The sequence below is a fragment of the Camellia sinensis genome, chromosome 12 (genome assembly GCF_055761805.1).
Source record: "Camellia sinensis isolate YWXY chromosome 12, ASM5576180v1, whole genome shotgun sequence".
Classification (NCBI taxonomy): domain Eukaryota; kingdom Viridiplantae; phylum Streptophyta; class Magnoliopsida; order Ericales; family Theaceae; genus Camellia; species Camellia sinensis.
The window spans coordinates 37,065,401-37,086,641 of record NC_138972.1 but is presented as its reverse complement, the minus strand read 5'-3'; positions in this window follow the sequence as shown (position 1 = coordinate 37,086,641).

Here is a 21,241-nt window from a genome sequence, read left to right as displayed (position 1 = left end):
TTACTTAATTTTTATATTCGGGTTCTCACAGTCTCGGCTCGGGAACTTAGGTACGAGAGGGAAAGGTCATAAATTGGGCACCCCTGCTCACCCGATCAAAGATCAGGCTCTACTAATCATAATATAATTTTTATGCACATTATATGCTCTTGTTCCGGTTTATTAAGCTAGCATTACTATGTGATGCGCACAAGTAAGTATTGACTAAAATTGCAAGAATAGTGGTAGCATTACTATGGGATTAAACCATTAAGTATGAAATCTCAATTTCACACTTATTCAAACAAGTAACTTGAAATCGCTTTCAAAGAAAAATTAGAAGCCAAGAAAGGAGGGAGGTTGCAGATATGATTAGTACTGAAATTAAGTGTGAAAAGCACTAAAAACATGCAATCAACTCAAACAAGTGGTGTTTAGAGGCCTAAAACACCAAGCTTGTGAGGACTATTACACTACAACTATGCAATATAAGACTCAAATGCAATAACCGACCCAAAATAGAGTTAAAACAGTCTGAAATTGAGCCTAAAGCATGCTGGAATAAAGCTACAACAAGCTAGAAAAATAAGCTAAAGCATGGCACCAACTAGGCTAACAAACAAGACACAAAGAGAGGAGGCTACCCCCTCCAAATTTGGACTTCAAAACTTGATTTTCACCACTGAAAATACTTTGAAAATCAGTGTTTCAAGGCCCAAAAAAAGATGGTTTGAAAATGGGAAACAAAAGAGAAATGGCCTTACAAACAAGAAATCAAAAAGAGTAAGCCACCCCCCTAACCTTAAATGGCCAAAAACACCAATTTCAACCCATAAAAACAGATTTTTTTACAGCCCAAAAATAGTTTGAAAAGATAGAGAAACAAGTATGCAAAGGAAGCTAATAAAGCAAGTATTATATCTCTTGAAGAGAAGAGTGGTTCTAGGCAACAATTCAAGCCAAAACCAACTTTAAGAGCTCCAAGAAGGCCTCAAGGAACCTCATCTCAAAAGTGAAAGGATTTGGTTAAGGAGGTATAGGCAAGAGTGTAGTGTAAGTAGGCAAAAGTGTAAAGAATTTGTAGAGGTTGGCGGCTGGAAAGATCAAGGCCTGGTCCAAAAATGAGACAAAATGGATGCAGGGTTTGAAAGCCTCAAAGTTGTGGCATTCCGCTGAGGACTTCAAGCACTTGGTGAGCAAACAAACTCATCATCAGGTGTACCTGCAAAGACGTCCAAGTCGTAAGGCCCGTAAAAAATGGGGTATCTATGGTTACCCCTCTTTGACAGAACTCAGAGTCATGAAATGACGTGAGTGAATGTCAAAGTCCAGAGATAACCCATTTTGACAAGACCGTAAGACTTGGACAAACAATCAAGACAGAAAACAAATGGTTGCGCCCGTAGGCTGCCTACTTATCCCTTTGCAAGGAATCAAACCAGCGTAGTTCTAGGGCGATGCAAATGATATGCATGCAAGAATATAACTTATGATCATGCAATGAGGCTGTGCAATGAAACATTTGAATGCAAATGCAATGCAAAGAAAATGCCACATTTAAACAAGCCAAAACAAGGTACAACAAGTCCAATCATGAAAAGAAGTAAGTAAATACACATGCTACGCGTGGGAATCGCAAACCAGACCACATTTCATGTAGAAATGATGTAAGAAAATTATGGAAGCTTAACTACACATCATGCAAGAAAGACGAAGGGCGACGTAACAGTCGGGGACACCTGAGGTCTCAACCGAGAACCTAATGCGTCTCATGTGAGAGAATGAAGGGTGGTGTGAACACTGGGTGCACCCGAATGTTTTTAACCGAAAAGGATGGTGTGAACACTAGGCCCACCCGAATTTTTTTAACCGAAAAGGATGGTGTGAACGCCAGGTGCACCCAAATGTTTTTAACTGAAAAGGATGGTGTGAACACCAGGCGCACCCAAATGTTTTTAACCAAAAAGGATGTTGTGAACACCGGGCATACCCGAATGTTTTTAACCAAGAAGGAATCCTAGCGCGTTGCACGCGAGAGGAGGAAGGGTGGTGTGAACACCAGGCGCACCCAAATGTTTTTAACCGATTTGTAATCCTAACGTGTTGCACGCAGAAGGAGGGAGGGTGGTGTGAACATTGGGCGCACCCGAATGTTTTTAACCGATTTGTAATGCTAAAGCATTGCACGCGAGAGAAGGAAGGGTGGTGTGAACACTGGGCACACCCAAATGTTTTTAATTGATTAAAAAAGGATGGTGTTCACACCAGGCATACCTGAATGTTTTTAACCAATTTACAATCCTAACACGTTGCACGCGAGAGGAGGGAGGGTAATGTGAACACCAGGCGCACCCGAATGTTTTTAACCGATTTGCAATCCTAACGTGTTGCACACAAGAGGAGGGAGGGTGGTGTGAACACCAAGTGCACCCGAATGTTTTTAACCGATTTGCAATCTTAACGCGTTACACGTGAGAGAAGAGAATGAGGTGTGAACACCTGGCGCACCTGAATGTTTTTTACCAATACTCCTCTGAACGAACCGTACATACAATATTGTGCATGAATGAAAAAGAAAGTTAACAAGTGTGATACCATAAGAATGCATGTTCTATGCAAGGCAAACAACTGAAATACAATGGCATGTTTTATGCAAGAAACAAAAACGAAGCACATATTCTATGCATGATACAAGAACTGAAGCATATTCTATGCGTGAAACAAGAGTGAGAACATATTCTATGCATGAAACAAGAGTGAGAGCATATTCTATGCATAACTCATAACATGATGCGAGACACGCATGCAATACACATGAAATGCATATCTGCCACAATATATGTGAAATGCATATATTATGCCACAAGGTGAAATGAACGTTCCATGCAACAATGTATCAGAAATGCATATTCTACGAAAAGTACCAAAGCATAATTTGACCACAAAAAAAAAAAAAATTCAGTAGCAACTTCCGATTTACCTCTTGAAAGAGTTACAATATATTGAAAGGATACACCTCATTCACGTCGACAAGTGATGAACATCGCGTACCAAAGACACAGTTTTTGAACTTTCGTCGAGACAATCTGAACCCAACAGTGAACAATCCCTTCATTTCTTGGAAACCAAGGACACAAAACAGCATCAAGACTCCAGGGGAAGCTGCCGGACACAATGAGAGGCCACCAGCCGGGTGCCGGCTACTGGTGAGCCTTGCCGGCCACCAATAAGCCTTTCCAGCCACCTGCCGGCCAATGATGGCCGCTCGGGGGCAATTATGACATTTAGCCTCGGGTCTTTAAATATACAACTCAACACTTCATTTCCTTACTTCCCTAGGGCCGAAATCTTTCTCTCACTCTCTTTGGACACTCCTTCTCTCTAGATTTGCGTTTTCTACGCGTTTTCCAACACCCCACGTGAACTTTATTCACTAAACCCTCTTTATTTCCTTCACTTTGAACAGATTGAAATTTGATTTTGGTGTTTTTTCCTTCATTTCCACCATTCTAGGCTTGTTCCCCTCAAGTTTCTCTCGGGTTTTGTGCACTTTTCCCGGCTTTGACTTTTTATTCCATTTTCTCTCTATTAGGGTTGACTTTTTCCAAGTTTATCATTTTTCTTCACTTCTCACCCACTTCGCATCCATTTTCCAGATGGCGGATGAGATTCCTCATGACAGAGCTCCTTCGGAGGCTCCTCCAGTAGTTCCACCTATTCCCGAGATAGTAAAGCCAGCAGCTAACCTTGAGGCAGACGTGGAGGCAGAGTTAAAGCTAGAAGCCGAGCTAGAGCTGCTACTACTGAGGGTACGGCCTTTCAATCCGGAGAGATATCATCCGCAGACACATATCTTGCCTGCCTCTGGAGGCATTAGACGTTTCACTGAGTTTTCTCGTGGCGTACTAGAGGACTTTTTGCTAAAGGAGCCAGCTTTCCACCTGTTAGCTATTGTCGTTCAGGTATGAACTTTGTTTTTATGCATTCCTACCTTTCTTTACTTGCATTTCTTACATTGCCTTTTATTCGACCATACTATCATCACTGTTTTATCTGATCCAACTGTTCTTTGCCACAGGGCGAGGGTCGTGCCTTCAGAGGGTACGATGCTACGACCACCTGAGATTCGACGAGCTAACAGCTGGAGTTTGTCACATCGTAGAGGAGGCTAGATTTGGCCTATTCTGCTTTGGCCTGACACGGGTCACGGCGAGCAGTCTTCTCTTGGGAGCACTGGTGGAGAGGTGGTGGGACACCACCATATCCTTCCACTTTTCCACTACAGGGGAGATGACGATGACTTCCTATGACTTCACTATGATCACTGGCTTAGAGATAGGGGGTGATCCGATCCCTTTTGATACAGACATGGAGGGGTGGGAGGCAGCCTGGTTCGAGCTGCTAGGAGCACATCTACCAATATACCGGACAGGCATGGTGAGATACACCTGGTTCGCTAAGCGATTCAGAGGGAGCGAGCCCGAGACAGTGGAAGAGATAGAGCAGTATGCCAAGGGCTTCCTGATATTCATATTCGATACCACCTTGTTTTCGAACAGGTGGAACACTGTAGGCCTATATCTGCTCAGCGCTCTAGTGACCCTTCCTCGGGTATGGTTCTACGGCTGGAGCGGAGCTGGCCTCGCCATGCTCTATGGATATATGAGCTCTACCTCGTATCTGAGAGGAGACTTGATCGAAGGCTACTAGTGAGCCTAGGAGGTACACATCTCAGTTATCTCCTAGCACTTTACATTTTCTGCTTTACATTTGTGCAACACCTGTGCTTTTTGCTTTGCACTTTCTACATCTACTCATATTGTATTGATCACATATCACCGCATTTTCTCCTCAGCTATGGGTCTATGCATACTTTCTGACTCTCATCCTAGAGCTTGTAGAGGAGCTTCCCCTAATAGTCCCCTACTCATGGTGGTATAACAGCCGGCTCTAGCGTAGGACCCGCGAGCCTTTTACATTCTTTCGCCGCTACTTCGACACCGTGGCTGCTCATGAGGTAACCCGAAGCACAATCATTTTTGCTTTATCACTGTTCTAATTCATATTTAGCAACTGACAGTAATTAATCATCTGTACAACCTCTATTTGCAGATTATATGGCAGCCATAGGCGATGATGCCAGTGGGGGTCCGAGACCAGTATGCTAGGGCTTAGGCCACGTCCCACTACCGCATTCTACTCGAGGGCCCAGTCTATCAAGCTTGGTTCTTGGGCGAGCGCTTTGTGAGCCAGATCGTGGGCCTGCCTGACCCGATTATCCCAATGGCTCCACCAGAGTCCATGCGATATGTAGATGGCCTATCTGTTAAGGAGGTCATCCAGTTTATGGTAGGCTTGGATGCCGACTACTTCCGAGCAAAGGGAGATTATGCAACCTTCATTCAAACGCATCTAATGCCACCTCTAACCGGTGCTCGTATAGATGAGGAAGCTAGAGCTCCTACCGTGAGAGAGAGGACTAGAGTGACCCGAGCAAGTAGGGCTCATGGTAGAGGGGCTTCTTGAGCGAAGGAGAGGACTGATTGGCTAGAGCTTCTGACTGTGCTGACATGCTGGCAGCATACTGGGGAGCCTTATCAGTTCCCGATTGAGCTTGCAGCGACAGGACACGAGCTTGTCGGGGTCAAAGGCCCGACTTAGGTATAGACAATTCTTTATGTTTGCACTCCATATTCCATTTTAGATATGTTCATTTACAAACACTGATCATTCAAAATGGCATTTGCAAGCATCCATCGAGTATAAAGGAGGTGCTCTCAAGCTGATAGCCTCCCTGATGGGGATGGTATAGAGGAGAAAGGCGTTGCTCAACCTCTATGGTATTCAGGTAATTTCTTCAGTTTTACATTCCAGGTATCAAATTTCCACTGACACACTGACACTGACATTTCAACCGAAAACTTCTCAAACTATACTGATACACTGCATCGGACACACTGCACTCACACATTGTATTCATACACTGTATTTGACTTCTGCATACACTCATTCTACACATCTTGTTTGCATCTGATACACATGTTGTAACTCATTCTACACATCTTGTTTGCATCTGATACACATGTTGTAACTGATATGTGACAACTGTCTTTTTAGATCCCACCCATGTCGATGGCACCAGTGGTAGCTGCAGCACCAGCACCAGCACCAGTAGTACCTCCTTCAACAACAAGAGGAGAGAGAGACAAGCTCCAGCACGTGATCGAGGCCGAGCTAGGGGTACCCGAGATGAGAGTGGCCCTTCAGAGCCCATTTTGAGTGATAATGATGCTAAGACGAGGGACTCTGAGCATGCAGCGAGTCAGCATTCGAAGTCATCTGAGAGTGGAGATGATGACGCCGACTCAGGTTCTGAAAGTAGAGGCAATGCCGAGGCGAGCTCTGAGGTGAAGAGTAGAGATGACGCCAGCTCGGGTTGGAGACAATGCCCCAGAGTCCACCCCTCCAAGAAAGAGGACGAAGAAGACCTCTTGAGCCTGAGTCGATTGACGCTAATTTTTTTATTTTTGCTTAGTTTCTTTTCTTTTTATAGTGTTAGCACATTTGTATAGCTTTAGACAGGTTTTATTTGCTTTAAAAAACTTGTACTCCGTTTTTGTAAAAACAACCATGATCGAAATGAAAACTAGTTTTTACGAAAAAGTGTTGTATTTTGCATCATGAACACCATATAGCATGAAATGGACATGCAATCAAATTGGTCAAGAGCACTCTTGATTGAAAAAAAATCTTAATCGGGTAATGAACCAACCAATGACTGACATAAAAAGCAATATACAACTCGATAAACAAAATAACATAACATAGATACAAAATCAACAAACCTACTAAAACCAAAAAGGACTCAAAACAAGACCTTAAGAGGCTCGAAGATCAAAACAAAACACATGCTTTCACCATTCACAGCACAAAGGAGGACAGCAGGTGAGAGTGAGAGACTACCGGCCACAAATAAGGGCTGCCGGACACATGCTGACCATGAGAGGTGCCTTGCCGGCCACAAATGCCTCTTGCTGGCCATCAATGCAGCTTGTCGGCTACTTGTCGGCCACCTGCCGGCCATCAGTGTGCAGGACCTCCAGATTGTTGACACCTGGCCTCCACTCACTGCCTTATGTTCTACAAAAGGTTTAAGCTACGTGGTTTATTCATTTCAGTTGCAAATTCTTCACAAATGAAGCCATTTTTTGCCGAAAAACTCTCGGATTGGATTACGACTCTAGATGGCTCGGAAAAGGTGAATTTTCGAGGTTTCGGCATAAATGCTCTTTTCTCGCTGAGCCGTTTACCACTTTGTTTTTCATTCCTTCATGTTGTAACTAGATACTGGAACCCGATTACACACGTCTTTAGCTTCGGGGGACAAGAGATATGCCCGACAATCAAAGAATTTCAGGCGTTAATGGAATCCCGGTGCAATGAGGAAATCATACCTCAGCCCCGTTTGGGCCACATCCAGGCTTTGGGACGAATGTGCAGGCTCACTCTACACGAGGCTCAATCCTTGGTCCACAATGGAGAGCTAGATATTCCCAGTCTAATTCATTGGTTTTCTAACGTTGGTGACCGAGGTAATCTCCTTTTGGCGGAGTTTTCAGCAATACACCCTTTGCTTGTGTATGCTGGCACATTTTCTTCTTGCCCCAAATTTTGGTGGGTCTAGCATTCAACAAGTTGAAATGGCCCAAGGTTTGAAAGAGGGCAAGAGTTGCATTGGCTTAATACTAGCTGAGACTTTGATGGGCTTAGACATCTTCCATCAGCGAGAGACTAGCAAATTCGCAGAGAGTTCACTACTTCTTCAGGTAATGTTCCCACCATTTCTCATATGTGTTTCTCACATCACTCGACACTCATGCTCTGCTTTTCTCTCAAAGCCCTTTTCTCACTTTTCTCTCAACATACATCTGTCTATTCTTTAATCCCTCCTTTCTTTCATCCCTCCCCAGGTGTGGCATATGGATAAGCTGAAGGTAGTAGACTCTTGCCCTGAGTACACAGCTCAAGGTTATTTCTTCCGCCAACAACTTATAGATTTCCCAAATAAGGAATGGTGGTGCCACTGGATGTGCAATAGGTCTGCTGCTGACATTGCTTGGCATTGTCCCTAGCTTAATCTGACCGAAATGAGCTACAGCATGACTTGACAACCTGGAATTTAGCTGATCGGCCTTTCACACTGTGTATTCTACTTTCCGTTCCGATTCAGGCGTCAGTTTGGACATGATTAGACTTGTCCAGAGGAGGGGGTAGAGTACCCAGTTTCATTCCCCATCCGAGGTTCACATTTGGCTAGGTACCTCACTGCTTGGAGGACAGGAGAGCTTTTGGCTCCTACCCCTAGTTTCAGTTGCACCCTTTCTAGCAAGTGCCTGGCTTGGCTCGAGGATAAAGCACAAATCGGACCCACTTTGGCCTCAGAAGCTTTCAAAAACACGAGCGGGGGGCACAGGAACACCTAACTCATCTATGCCCCTAGTTTATTACTTTGATCGTTACTTTTCAAGTTTTATGAATATAATAAAAGCAACTTTGATTTGTATCAAGAGTTGGAGAACTTTGTATTAAAATCAATGAATTAAAGTTGTGGCACTGAAAGTTTTCCTTTTGGTCCAAAAATGGTCTAAGTTGTAAAAGATAAAATTTGAGCAAAAAATCAACTTTTATGAAAACGTTTCAAAACTATTTTCGATAAGGATCACCACTTGACACACACGAAATCAATCCTCGACATGTACAACCCCGATTCCAAAGATCACAGACTACCCCTTGATTGAATAACACTGCTCAGCATTGTAACCAGTTCTCAGAATAAAGATCAAAATCGAACTCTCAAATGAAGAATAGACAAAGATGACCTAATTAGACACATGGACAAGACATGTGATTAGAGGTGTGTACGGCCGAACTTCAGGATAAAGTTGCCTACGTATCCCGAAGATGGGAATCAGGCCTTACGTAGTTCGGTTCAGGTTCACTCGGGTATTAACACTCTCATTTTAAGCTCTAACTTTTGCCAAGGCCGCCCTTTAGGGTTTTCAACCTTGCGAACTCAGTTTTTCTTTATTTCCATTTTTTTCTTTTTTTGTGCTCTAACTTTTGCCTAGGTCGCCCCTCCGAGTTTTTCGCCTAGCGAGCCTCTTAGGGATAGTATTTCTTCAACTTGTCCATGTTGATCGGTTGGAAAAATTCTAGGTCATCCAAGTCCATGAGAATAATAGCTCTACCCGACCAGATAGTTTTGATGATGTAAGGACCAATCCAATTGGGTATGAACTTGCCCCTAGGGTCATGGATGGGAGCTCGGTTGTCTTTCAACACCAAATCCCCTTCTTTGAGATTCTGGGAGTTAACCTTCTTGTTAAAAGCCCTAGCAATCATGCGTTGATAGCCCTGAACATGGTACAATGCTTTCAGCCTTCTCTCATCAAACAACATCAGTTCTTCGAAGGTGCTCTGTTGCCAATCAGCTTCTACTATTTGACACTCAGCCATAACCTGCACTGACGGAACTTCTACTTCGATTGGCAGAACAACTTCTATCCCATAGACAAGAGAGTAAGAAGTTGCCCCAGTCGAAGTTCGGATTGAAGTTCTGTAACCCTAGAGTGCGAATGGCAATTTGTCTAGCCAGTCCATGTAGGTCTCAACCATCTTCTATAGAATATGCTTGATGTTCTTGTTGGCAGCCTCAGCAGCTCTGTTGATTTGTGGCCAGTATGTAGATGACTTATGGAAAGCCACGTTGTATTTCTCCAATAATCTATCACTTCTTTGTTGAAGTGTGAGCCATTATCTAAAATGATCTTGTTTGGGACTCCATATCGGCAAATGATGTTGTTTCGGATGAACTTAGTCACATGCGCTGCTTTCAACACTGCATAGGACTGAGCTTCCACCCACTTTGTGAAATAATCAATTGCCACTAGAATGTATTCATGCCCATTCAACCCTTTCAGTGTGACTACGCCAATGACGTCGATTCCACAGACTGAGAAAGGCGATGGTGAAGTCATGTTGTACAGCTTCGACGGTGGGATGTTCATGCGATTCGCATGAATTTCGCATTTGTAGCATCGTCGAAAAAAATCGATACAATCCTCCCCCATAGTAGACCAGTAGTAACCTTGCTTGAGAATCTTCCGGGCTAACATTACTCCATTCATGTGTGCTCCGCACTCTCCCCCATGGATGGCCTCGATTAGGCGCTTTGACTCCTCTTCTTCATTATATAACTTGTGCATTCCCAGATGACCTCTCTTATATAGTTTACCTCCACAGATAATAAATTGAATGGCCATCCGCCATATTGCCCTTTTATCTTTGGCATTTGCCTCTGGTGAATAAACCTCCTTTTCCAAGAAGTTCCAGATTTCATAGAACCAAGGGTTTTGATCTTCCGCTTCATCTATTGCGGCAATAGTCTCATAGGCCGGTGTATATCTCTACTTAATGATGATCGGACGCATCCAGACTCCAAGCGAGACGTCTAGCATAGAAGATAGAGTTGATAAGGCATCAGTGAACCTGTTGTTCTCTCTTAGTAGATGCGTGAAGGTCAGCTTTTCAAATCTAAGAATCAGAACATCCAAAGTCTATTGATAAATCTTCATCTTTTCTTCTTTGACCTTCCAGTCTCCTTTTGCTTGAGACACAACTAGGTTTGAGTCCCCAATAACATCTAACCTTTTTGCCCCTAGTTCTAGGGCGGCTTCCAAACCAGCAATACAAGCCTCGTATTCTGCTTCGTTATTGGATACCTTGAACCGGAGTTTGAAGGCTAAAGGCATATGGGAATTGTTTGGTGCTATTAGCAACACACCTATCCCATAACCGTATTAATTAGACGCTCCGTCAAAGTACATTGTCCAAATCTCTTCCTCAACATGCAGAATAGCTTCATCTGGGAATAGGTGTTCTACCGTTTCATCTCCTTCCATTGGGTGATCTGCCAGGAACTGCGCTATTGCTCTCCCCTTGACTGACTTGCGAGTGACATACTTCAGATCAAATTCGAAAAGAAGAAGCAACCAACGGGCTAGCCTACCCATAAACGTTGGTTTCTCGAAGAGATATTTGATGGGATCTAATATCGAAACCAGAATTACGGAGTGAGATAACAACTAGTGCCTCAACTTCCTAGTAACCCATACCAAGGCTAAGCAAGCTTTCTCCAGTGAGGAGTAACAAGTCTCATATTCCAGCATTTTCTTACTCAAGTAATAGATGACTTTCTCCATCCTATCTTCAGAATTCTGAGCAAGCATGCATCCTATTGTTGTGTCTGTTACTGATAGATACAAAATCAAAGGCTTCCTCGGCTCCCACGATGACAGCACAGGTGAATTCTAAAGGTACTGCGTGATCTGATCAAAAGCGAATTGATATCGATCATCCCATCGGAACTTCTTTCTTTTTTTCAGGAGACCAAATAGTGGTTCACAAGTCAAGATTAATTTTGAAATAAACTGTCTTATGAATTGCACTTTACCCAGAAAGCCTCGCACATCCTTTTCAGTCCTTGGTGGTGGCATTTCTAGGATGGCCTTGATTTTGGAAGGATCTACCTCGATGCCCCTCTGTGTAATCAAGAAACCTAGCATTTTCCTTGCTGTTACACTGAAAGTACACTTCTGTGGATTCAACCTCAGTCTGTATTCTTTGATCCGTTGAAAGAATTTCTTCAAGGGGGTGTAGTGGCCCTCTCTTTCCTTGGACTTGACAATCATGTCGTCCACATGCACCTCAACCTTTTTGTGGTTGTAGCCCTTTGATAGGCAGCCCCGGCATTCTTTAGCCCAAATGGTATCACTCTGTAGCAGTAGGTTCCCCACGATGTAGTAAAGGCAGTTTTCTCTCTGTCCTTGGGCGCCATCAGAATCTGGTTATACCCGGAAAATCCATCCATGAAAGAGAGTAAATCATGGCCTGCGATGAAGTCCACTAATTCATCGATGTACAGCAGAGGAAAGTCGTCCTTCGGACTAGCTTTGTTCAAATCTCTAAAGTCCACACACACCGAATTCAGCCTTCTTTCTTTGGTACTGAAACGATGTTGGCCCACCAAGTGCGATACTCAGATACTAGCAAAAACCCTACGTCTATCTACTTGGTGACCTTCTCCTTAATCTTGAAAGCCTAATCCAGGCGTATTATTCGCAACTTCTGTTTCAGGGGTCGAGCCTCGGGGTCAAGAGGGATCTGATGCTGTATAATCTCAGGATCGATTCCAGGCATGTCTTTGTTGGACCACGCAAAAATATCTTTGAAATCTTTTAATAAAGCATCTAAACCCTCGCACTCCTCCGAAGACAACGTGGACCTGATCTGGACCTGACGCAGATTCTTCTCAGTACGCACATTAAAAGTAATGATTTCATTAGTAAGGGGTTTTGCAAACCTATCCTCCCCCTAATTAATCAAATTTTTCAAAACCAAAGAAATTCTTTCCTCATTGTTTTCATCAAAATTTTGAAAATCATGATCAATACAATAAACAAGCAGCACAAAGAAATACTTAGAATCTACAATGGCATTCTCATTCATCAAGTCCAGCTCATCCAGTTCTTCGGTTACAACTAACTCAAAAGCAAAGGGGAAAGATGACCTAGACAAGACCTTGGCATCCGGGTTATCACCCCCAGGAATACCGGACTCAAACTCAGAAGTGTCGGAATCTGATTTCGACTCCACAGACTCTGTGGAATCAGATTCTGGCTCACTACCCAACCTAGAACTGCTAGACAGGTAGCCCTTCTCCAGCTGCCAAATGCGGGATGTGGCGTCATATGCATCCAAGATGCTGCTAGAAGGGTTCACACCCAGTTGATTCCCGATCATGGAAATGGTCAGGTTATCTCCCAAGATCTTTGAGTCGATCGGAGAATCCGAAAAGAGACATGCCAATGTTGCCCCTACTTCAAGTTCGCTGTTGTGTGGGTCACTTTCTATGCTCCGCTCAGCTTCAATAGTCAGTTCAGTCTGTTCCTCTGTATCACTGTCTTACAGCTGCAAGTCAAAGAAGATTTCAAAGCTGGGAACACGCTGCTTCTTAGAATTGAACCAGGGTTCGGAGAAACCGCAAAATGGGAAGTCTTCTCCCTCCCGAACAAAATGACCATTCCGAGTTCCCCAGATTGGTCTGTGCACAAGTTCATAGCGCTTTCCGGTCTGCTTAGCTCTGGCTCTGCCCGCTATCTCTTTCCCTTTCCTAACCCAATCCTCTTTGGTGGGCATATAGCCAAGACCAAAGGCATACGGGTTATGTGGCACATCGGCCAATGCAGTGACGCCTTTTCGGCCACTTCTGCCCAACCCCATTCCTGGCATATGTTGGAGCTTGTTCATGAAGTAGATTGATTGGGCCCTGACATACAGGCCCTCCTCCACTGCCAAGATGGTTTGCACTACTTGGGCCTCAGCTAGGGTAAACCCTAAAAGGAATACATCCTCCTCACCATGAACAATTTCCAGCACAAGCGTAGTTACCTCTAGCGGAGGACGTAAAGATGAATTTTTGAACACAATAGCCACCCCCTTCCCATGAGGGTATTTCAGTATTTGGTGGAGGGTAGAGGAGACAACTTTTTCTTGGTACAGCCAGGGCCTTCCTAGCAATAGATTGAAAGTGGAAAGCACATCCAGGAAATGGAACTCAATATCATGTTGAGCTGGGCCCACTTGAACTCTAATCTGTACTGTGCCCATCACCTCCCTACTGGTGTTGTCAAACGCCCGAGTCACCTAGGCTGGTTGGCACGAAATCTGCTGATTTCAAACTGATGGCGTAAGCCATGTGAGATGGGCAGACGTTGATAGCCGACCCTGTATCAACCAATACCACTGGCACCCACTTTTCTCTATGCTCAACTGATATGTATAGAGGTTTATTGTGTGCTGAGCCTTCTGGCGGCAGTTCTTTGTCTAAGAAGGTTAAAGTTGGCACAGCGCCTCCCGAGAAAACTAACCCCATGAGTTGTTCAGGAGCGGTGCCAATGGACAATTTGGCTTTATCCATCGCTGATAGTACAGCCTGTCGATGCACTCGAGAAGCCATAAGCAGACCCCAGATTGAAATGTCGACCTAGATCTTCTTCAACTGTTTTAGCACTGCTTCTTCTTCTAACTGTTTTTCCCTCTACTTCTCTACCTCTTTATCTTTCTCAGAGGCTTCAGCTTGGCCCAAGTGCCAGGGCTTGAAATACCGCCCACTCCTCGTCATATAGTCGACCTCTTCAGAGTACTAGGTGTTGTTTGGCAGGTCTTCACCCCAATCCTTATTGGTGTGAGCCAAAAGCAAATCATCGTCCTCCCACCATGCACCTCTAGTAGCCAACAAACAGTTGTCCGGCTCCGGTCTGATCATTCCTTTATCAGAAGTATCCCCCATAAGGTGTTGGGCTTTTCCAGCTTCCTGTTTATGTTGATCCCTTTCTTGCACAAATCGCTTCAAAGCGGCTTCCTATTTTATATCTGCGATGCTCACAGCGCCCAGTTCCTGAGCTAAATTCTTAATACCGGTGCTCTCCGACAATTTCCCCTTTTCTTCAGCCATTTTGGCCACTTCAACTATTCTGTTTCCTTTCTCTTCAGGTTTTGGTTGCGTTTCCTCCTCTTTGTTAGGCTCATCACCAAGCCACCCGGAGTTGTCTATTGACCCATTTAGATTAAACCAGTCAATCTGTACGTCTCCCTGATCTTGCTCATTATAGAACTATAGATTGTCTAAGTCTTCCTCTAGCTCCGCTAGATCATCCAAACATTGACTTGGGCCATCCTCTCTAACCACACTAACTTCTGTTGTTGTTGGCAATACCACTTTGGGCTTGGCTTGATCAACTGGCCCAATGTAACAACACTGGTCATACACCCCCTCAGTCAAATCCTCAGAGCACTCAGACAGTGGACTGGCATCCTCCTCCAAGGCCAACCTCCCTTCTTCTGCCACTGTCACCACCACGGGTTCAGGCTAAGGTGTGGACATGTCCATCATGCACAAGTCTATGCTTTTAAGAATGATCACGGCTGGTTTGGGTAGGTGGGAAAGGGTAATGTATATGCTGGGGTCATATGGGATGGCCAGTGTATGTATTAGATTTAGGTTCCGAGGTAAAGGGAACTTGGTTATGGGCTGGGAGAGGGTTGGTAGTCACATTTGGCTTTTGGGGTGGTGCTATCACCTTGTTGTCGATGAGATCTTGAATCTCATGACACAACCTATAGCATTGGTCAGTGTCGTGACTGTGCTGCTAGTGAAAAGCGTAGTATTTGGTCGGGTTGTGTTTTGGTGGGAGAAGATCAGGTAGTGGGCGTTGTTCTAATGGCTTAAGATGCCCCTTTTTGATCAGCACCCTCAGGGCTTGGGATAAAGGCATATATAGAGGGGTAAAGACCGTTTGAGATTAGACCTGGTTGTTTGAGGTTTGTGGATTTATACTGGTGAAAGAGTTGGCAGTTTTAGCTGTAGTGGTGACAACATTCACATCAGATGGCCGTGCAGTTGTGCTTCCACTCGTGGTTGCATTGGAACTGTGTGTAAAAGGCCTTTTAGGCTGCTCCTTTTTATTGGTTATTGTAGACACCCCATTTTTTGCTACCCTTAAGACTTGGGGGCCTCAGGTTGATTGTTCGAGGATGAAGGCAAGACGAAGGCTATGTTATGCAAAGGTTCGATTTCTTCAGCAAAATGAGCTTCCAATCCTAACCTTACACCCTATTTTTGGACCAAAACTATTTTGACCAAAATGTTTTTTTTAGACCTTAAAACCCTCTCTGTCAAAATATTTTTGCCAAATATCTCTACGATGTTCCGAGGCTCGCATTTCGTTAAATGTTGCACTTTTTAGTAAACCGAGCAAAAACAAAGTGGAAATAAATGAAAGAGAGGTGAACTCTTTGAAAAAAATATTTAAAACATCTTGTTTAGAGGTTTGGAATTTAAGAAAATCGGAGAAGAGGGAAGAAAACTAGCTGAGAAGAAGTTAAGCCTAAATCCGAGTCGGACCGAAACTGACCAATCTTCATTAAAACGAGCATATCTTCTTACACACTTAGAATTTTGACGTGGGGAAGCCACCATTGGAAAGAAGACTTCCAGGGCTTCAATTCAGACTCAAGAATGACCTAGAAAGGAGAATTGACGACGAAGATATTCCTATTTGAAGTTGGGGCTAAAAACCAGTTTTTGCTTGTCGGCCACTAGTGATGTTTGATTGCCATGTGTCGGCCAAAAGTGGAGTTTGATGGCCATATGTCCACCAAGGATGAAGTATGTCAGCCATCAGTGGTGGTTGGTCGGCCACCAGTGATGGCCGACCGGCTATTAGTGCAAAAAGTCACTTTTTGTGTAGATATTTTCCTCTAGCTGTCTGTTTTGTAAATATTTTCGGCGTGAGCTCTCATTTTTCTATATATAGAGGACCTTATCTATTGTTTTGAAGGTTGGAAATTTTGGGGAGCCTCTCTCTCTAGATTTGTTTCTCTCTTGCCCTTTTGTGCATACAAGTAGAGATACACTTCTAGTTTGCCTATCAACCCTTAACCAAAGTTGCTTATCTTTGGGCTGAGGTTACTTAGGACCCTCTTTGAGCTCTAAAAGGTGTTTGTGGCTTGAATTGTTGCCTATTTTGTGCTTTGGCTCCAAGAGGTATACTACTTGCTTTGTTAGCTTGTTTTGCACACTTGTTTTGCATCTTTTCAAACAATTTTTGGCCTAGTTTTCAATTGTAAAAAATTCTATTTTTATGACCTAAAAATGGTGGTTTGAGACTATTTTGTGTTACGGGGTTATCCATCCCTTTTGCTTCTTAGCTTGTTAAGCTTTTTGAGCTATTTTTCATCACTTTCAAATCAACTTTTTTGGGCCTTTTTACCACTGAATTTCAGAGGTTTTTCAGCGGTAAAAATCAACTTTTGAATTCCAAAATTGTAGGAGTTGGCCTCCCCTCCTTGTGTCTTGTTTGCATGCCTAGATAGCTTCACATGTTAGCATGTTTCTCTAGGTTAACTTAGCTTTAATCCAGCATGTTTTTGCCTTTAAAATAACCTGTTTTGGCTCTGTTTTGGGCTGGTTAGTTCAATTGAGGCTTGTTTTGCATAGTTGTAGTGTTAATTCCTTCACTAGCTTGGTGTTTTAAGGCATTTACCATCATTGTTTTGAGTCAATAACATGTTTTAGTGTTGTTTTGCACTCCATTTCAGCACTTAAAATCTCTGCAACCTCCCTCTTTGCTTCACTCTTTTATTTGCTTTTGAGAGTTGTTTCAAACTTGGGATCCTTTAAGCTTAAGATTGAGGTTATGCTTAATGGTTTAATCCTCTTTGAGGGTTCATTACCAACGGCATGATCTCTCTTATGCCTTAAATTGCCCCTTGGTTGACACTTCTTTCCTTTAGAAGACACTCATTTTAGAACTCAATCGATTAAAGAATGAATTGGTAAAGTAAAATGAGTGAACAAAATGAACAAGTAAAAGAGGCAAGATAAGCATTTTTCATGTTGCATTGCATGTATTCGAATTGGACATTGATTCGAACACAAGAAAAATGGGACATTTCATACTCAAAGTGATGAAATATGCCACTTTCCTTGGTCACCATCACCCTTGATTATGCATGATAGGGTGGTGGTCTTTTGAGTCTTGTTTTGCACTCATTAAACTTGTACAAACTTGGTTCTTTGGCCATCAGGCATGGAAATTGCTTGATTGGTGGTTTGAGAGCCAAGAGTTACACTCCTTTAAGCTTGTCTGATGATAAGGAGAGTAACAGTACAAACAACCCTTGAGAATACACTGTTTTGCCTCTGTTTGCTTTCTGTTGTAGCAAAAGAGAAGTTCATGTCATTAGTGGCCGACCGGCCACCACCAATAGCCAACCGGCCACCATTGGTAGCCGACATGCCCCCTGTCGGCCACCAATGAAAATTGCACAATGGGTTGGTAAGTGGAGGTGTTCTGGAAGTGGGCAGCCTTTTCAGTGTTTAAATATGCAAACAGAGGCTTGCAGCAGCAGAGCAATGGCTTTTCGGGTGGAGAAACCGAGCATGCACACATCCCTCATTTCCCGGGGCCATTTAGTTGCTTTGCTTAGATAGTTGTAGCTAATTCTTGCAAGTGATGTAATTATTCAAGTAGATTAGCTAGTTAATTCATGTTGTAATTAATTAGGTTAATTGCTTTGTAATTAGTTAGTTAAGTGTTTAGCTCATTGTAATATTTAATTAGCTTAGAATAGTTAGTTAATTCATATTGTGTTGTAATAGTTAGCTTAGCTTAGCGTAGCTACTTAGTTTATTCATTCGGACTCTCCTTTGCAGGGGCGTAATGTTGTAATAAGTGTGCATGCTTGTGTGTATGTCTTCCAACCTCACGTCTTTCTCCCTTTTATTTACCCACTTTTGATGGTTAGATTAAGGATCATATTTCAATTAGCATATCGCATGCTTGCATCTATTCATTCGTATTGCATGCACCGAGGCTCGGCGCATCATTCAAACTGCATTGCCATTTCAATATCTTCTTTGAATACGTGTTTAATCGCATGTTGTTCAAATTGATTCATATGCCATATTAGTAGCCGAGCCTATTAATTGTATTATTACATGTGCTGCATTAGGCATCTTGTATAGTTAGAATCATGCATTTTTCTAACTAATTTCTGTTTTGGCTGGAGTACTCGATAAGTTTTTATGCTTTAGCATACTTGCATGAGTGTGATTGCCATAATGCCATGATTAGCATGCTTGCCATGTGGTTATGTGCTTAAATGCTAAACTGCATGAATGCTTGTGGATGAAGGCTTGTTTGAATTGGAATGATTCAATAAATGTGCGTTTTAAGCCCACTTTGTTATGGAAAATCATGTTTTAAACCCACTATGTTCGGTGGCAAATCCGCAAACTTTAAGCCCACTTGAGGTGGCAAATTCAAACCATTTTTTAAAACAAACATGACTTAAATTGTTCCAAGTCTTGCAAACTAGTCTATACTAGCTTGTGTGTGTCATATAGTAAAGTTAGATTAATAATCGGAATACGAACACATAATGTTTATAAAGAACATATCATGATTAGTAGAGGCCGATCTTTAATTGGACGAACGGGGGTGCTCATTTCAAGACCTTCCCCTCTCGTACCTAAGTTCCCGAACCGAGACAACTTTGGTGATGACAGACAGGTGGCCTTTGGCACGAGTCAGGGTTTCCTAAATTTTCCCAAAAATAAAATATTTAGGTAGCGACTCTATATCTGGCAAAACAGTCCAATTTTGGCATTATTTGATTCACAATCGATTTTCCAAAAAGGTTTGTCGGATTTGGACTCTTTGGTGTTTATCAGTTTCACATAGCACTTGTGAGACTAAATTCAGAACCGCAGGAGTCTGAACTGTGAGGCCTTCTTTTCAAACCCTTTCCGAAAGGCGAGGTGCGGAAAATGGCGAGTCCACAGTTATTAACCCATGTTTCATTGCATCTTCAATCTAAACCACTATATTATGGAGCTCGGTGAATGTGAACAATGGAAAGACAATCATATTTTGCAGTAATTTCCCTTGCAGATTGCTGACCACTATCCTGATTTGAACTTTCTCGAATGGCCTAGTAGTCATCATCACAGCCTTGACCCTCCACCTTGTTACAAAGTCTAAGAAGCCTTCCTTTGGCTCCTAACGGGTTGCCTCAAGATCACGGGTTATGACCTCGATCTGTGTGTTGTATGAGTATTGTGCAATGAAGGCCTCATCCATTTCCTCTCAGCTCTGCTTCACAAAGTCCTCCAACTTTGCATACCAAATAGCCGCTATACCCGACAGGGTCTGGCCAAAAAGCGACAACTTTTGAAGTCTAGTAAGGCCCATCAGCCACAGAATATTAGAGAACAACCGCAGATGGACCATGGGATCCCCAGAGCCATCAAACCGATCTATGTGTGGCATTTTGAATTGGTCCGGCAGAGTTACTGCAGAGTCAGTATATCCACCTTCGATCTCAGGGATTGAGTTCACACCCTGTGCGCGCTTGAGAAGCTTCTCTAGCTTGTAGACCTTCAGTACAATAGGGTCAACCTCGAATTCAAATGGAGGCTCAATTTGGTACACTGGTGCCTTGGAGGCTTACGGTGGGATGGGGTGTACTGGGTTGCCCTGATTTTCAACCTGAGCATTAGCAGTGATTCCAAGTGCCAGGATACCTACTGGAGGTGCATGGGAAGCCGAAGCCACTGCTTGCTGTGGTTGCTATTGCTACAACCTGTTTATTACTTCCACTTGGTGGGCTGTAACTTCAGCTTGGCGGACATCATCTTGCTGCATGGTTTTCACTGTTTGTTGAAAATGACGGATCAAGTCCTTCATACTAGCTGCAGGGTACTGAGTCATCTGAATAGGCGAGTGATCTCTTGCTGGCCTAGATGTAGAAGATTGCCCTTGACTGGATGCAGTTGATTGTAGAACTGGCAAATTGTGCCTAACTGTCCTCTATCTCGTAACCGATGGGAGCGAAGCAAACATAGGCTATCCCGTAACAAGATCCCCGGATCTGTAAAGTCTCCTTACATGTGTCCAGAGTGCTTGGGGGGTAACCAAACTATCCGAAGCAATTGTGGTAAACTACCTTGCAAAAAGAAATAAAGCAAAAGGAAAACAAAAATCAAAAACCACACAGCACCTCAGCTCAGATATGAACAACACACAGTTGTAATCAAAAGCTGCAGAACTACACTCAATATTGACTTCAGCCCCCAAATCTGATACCCAAACTTGCAACTGATACGCACATTCCTGTAGAGTTTCACTCTAAAAGCACATACCAGTTAAGTGAGAGCTAAAACACCCCTACGAGGGGGTAGTGTTACTCTGTCCTAGTTTCGTCAGGAACTAGGGTCCGCTATTCAAACAAAGTGTTTCACACAATCCCGAATTCGGGTAAGCAACGTGTACTAGTTTGGAACGGTCTCTACGGCTTTCGATATGCAACTAGGCCAAATGGTCAAAAGTATCTCAGCAAGACTACCTAATATACCTCTTACACCTAACACCGAGAAGTAAAAGGAGGATCAAACAGTACAGCAGTAGTCCAGATCCAAGGGTTGTGTTCCTATCGTGGCAGAGCCCACGACCAGTCAGCCTTTTTGCAAGCTTTTCCAAGCAAGCCTCTGGCAAACCGTCCAGGAATAGCAAATGGCAAACACAGTGATTTAGGCGCCCCAATGCAAATGTAAATGCAAAGAACACATAAGTGTAGA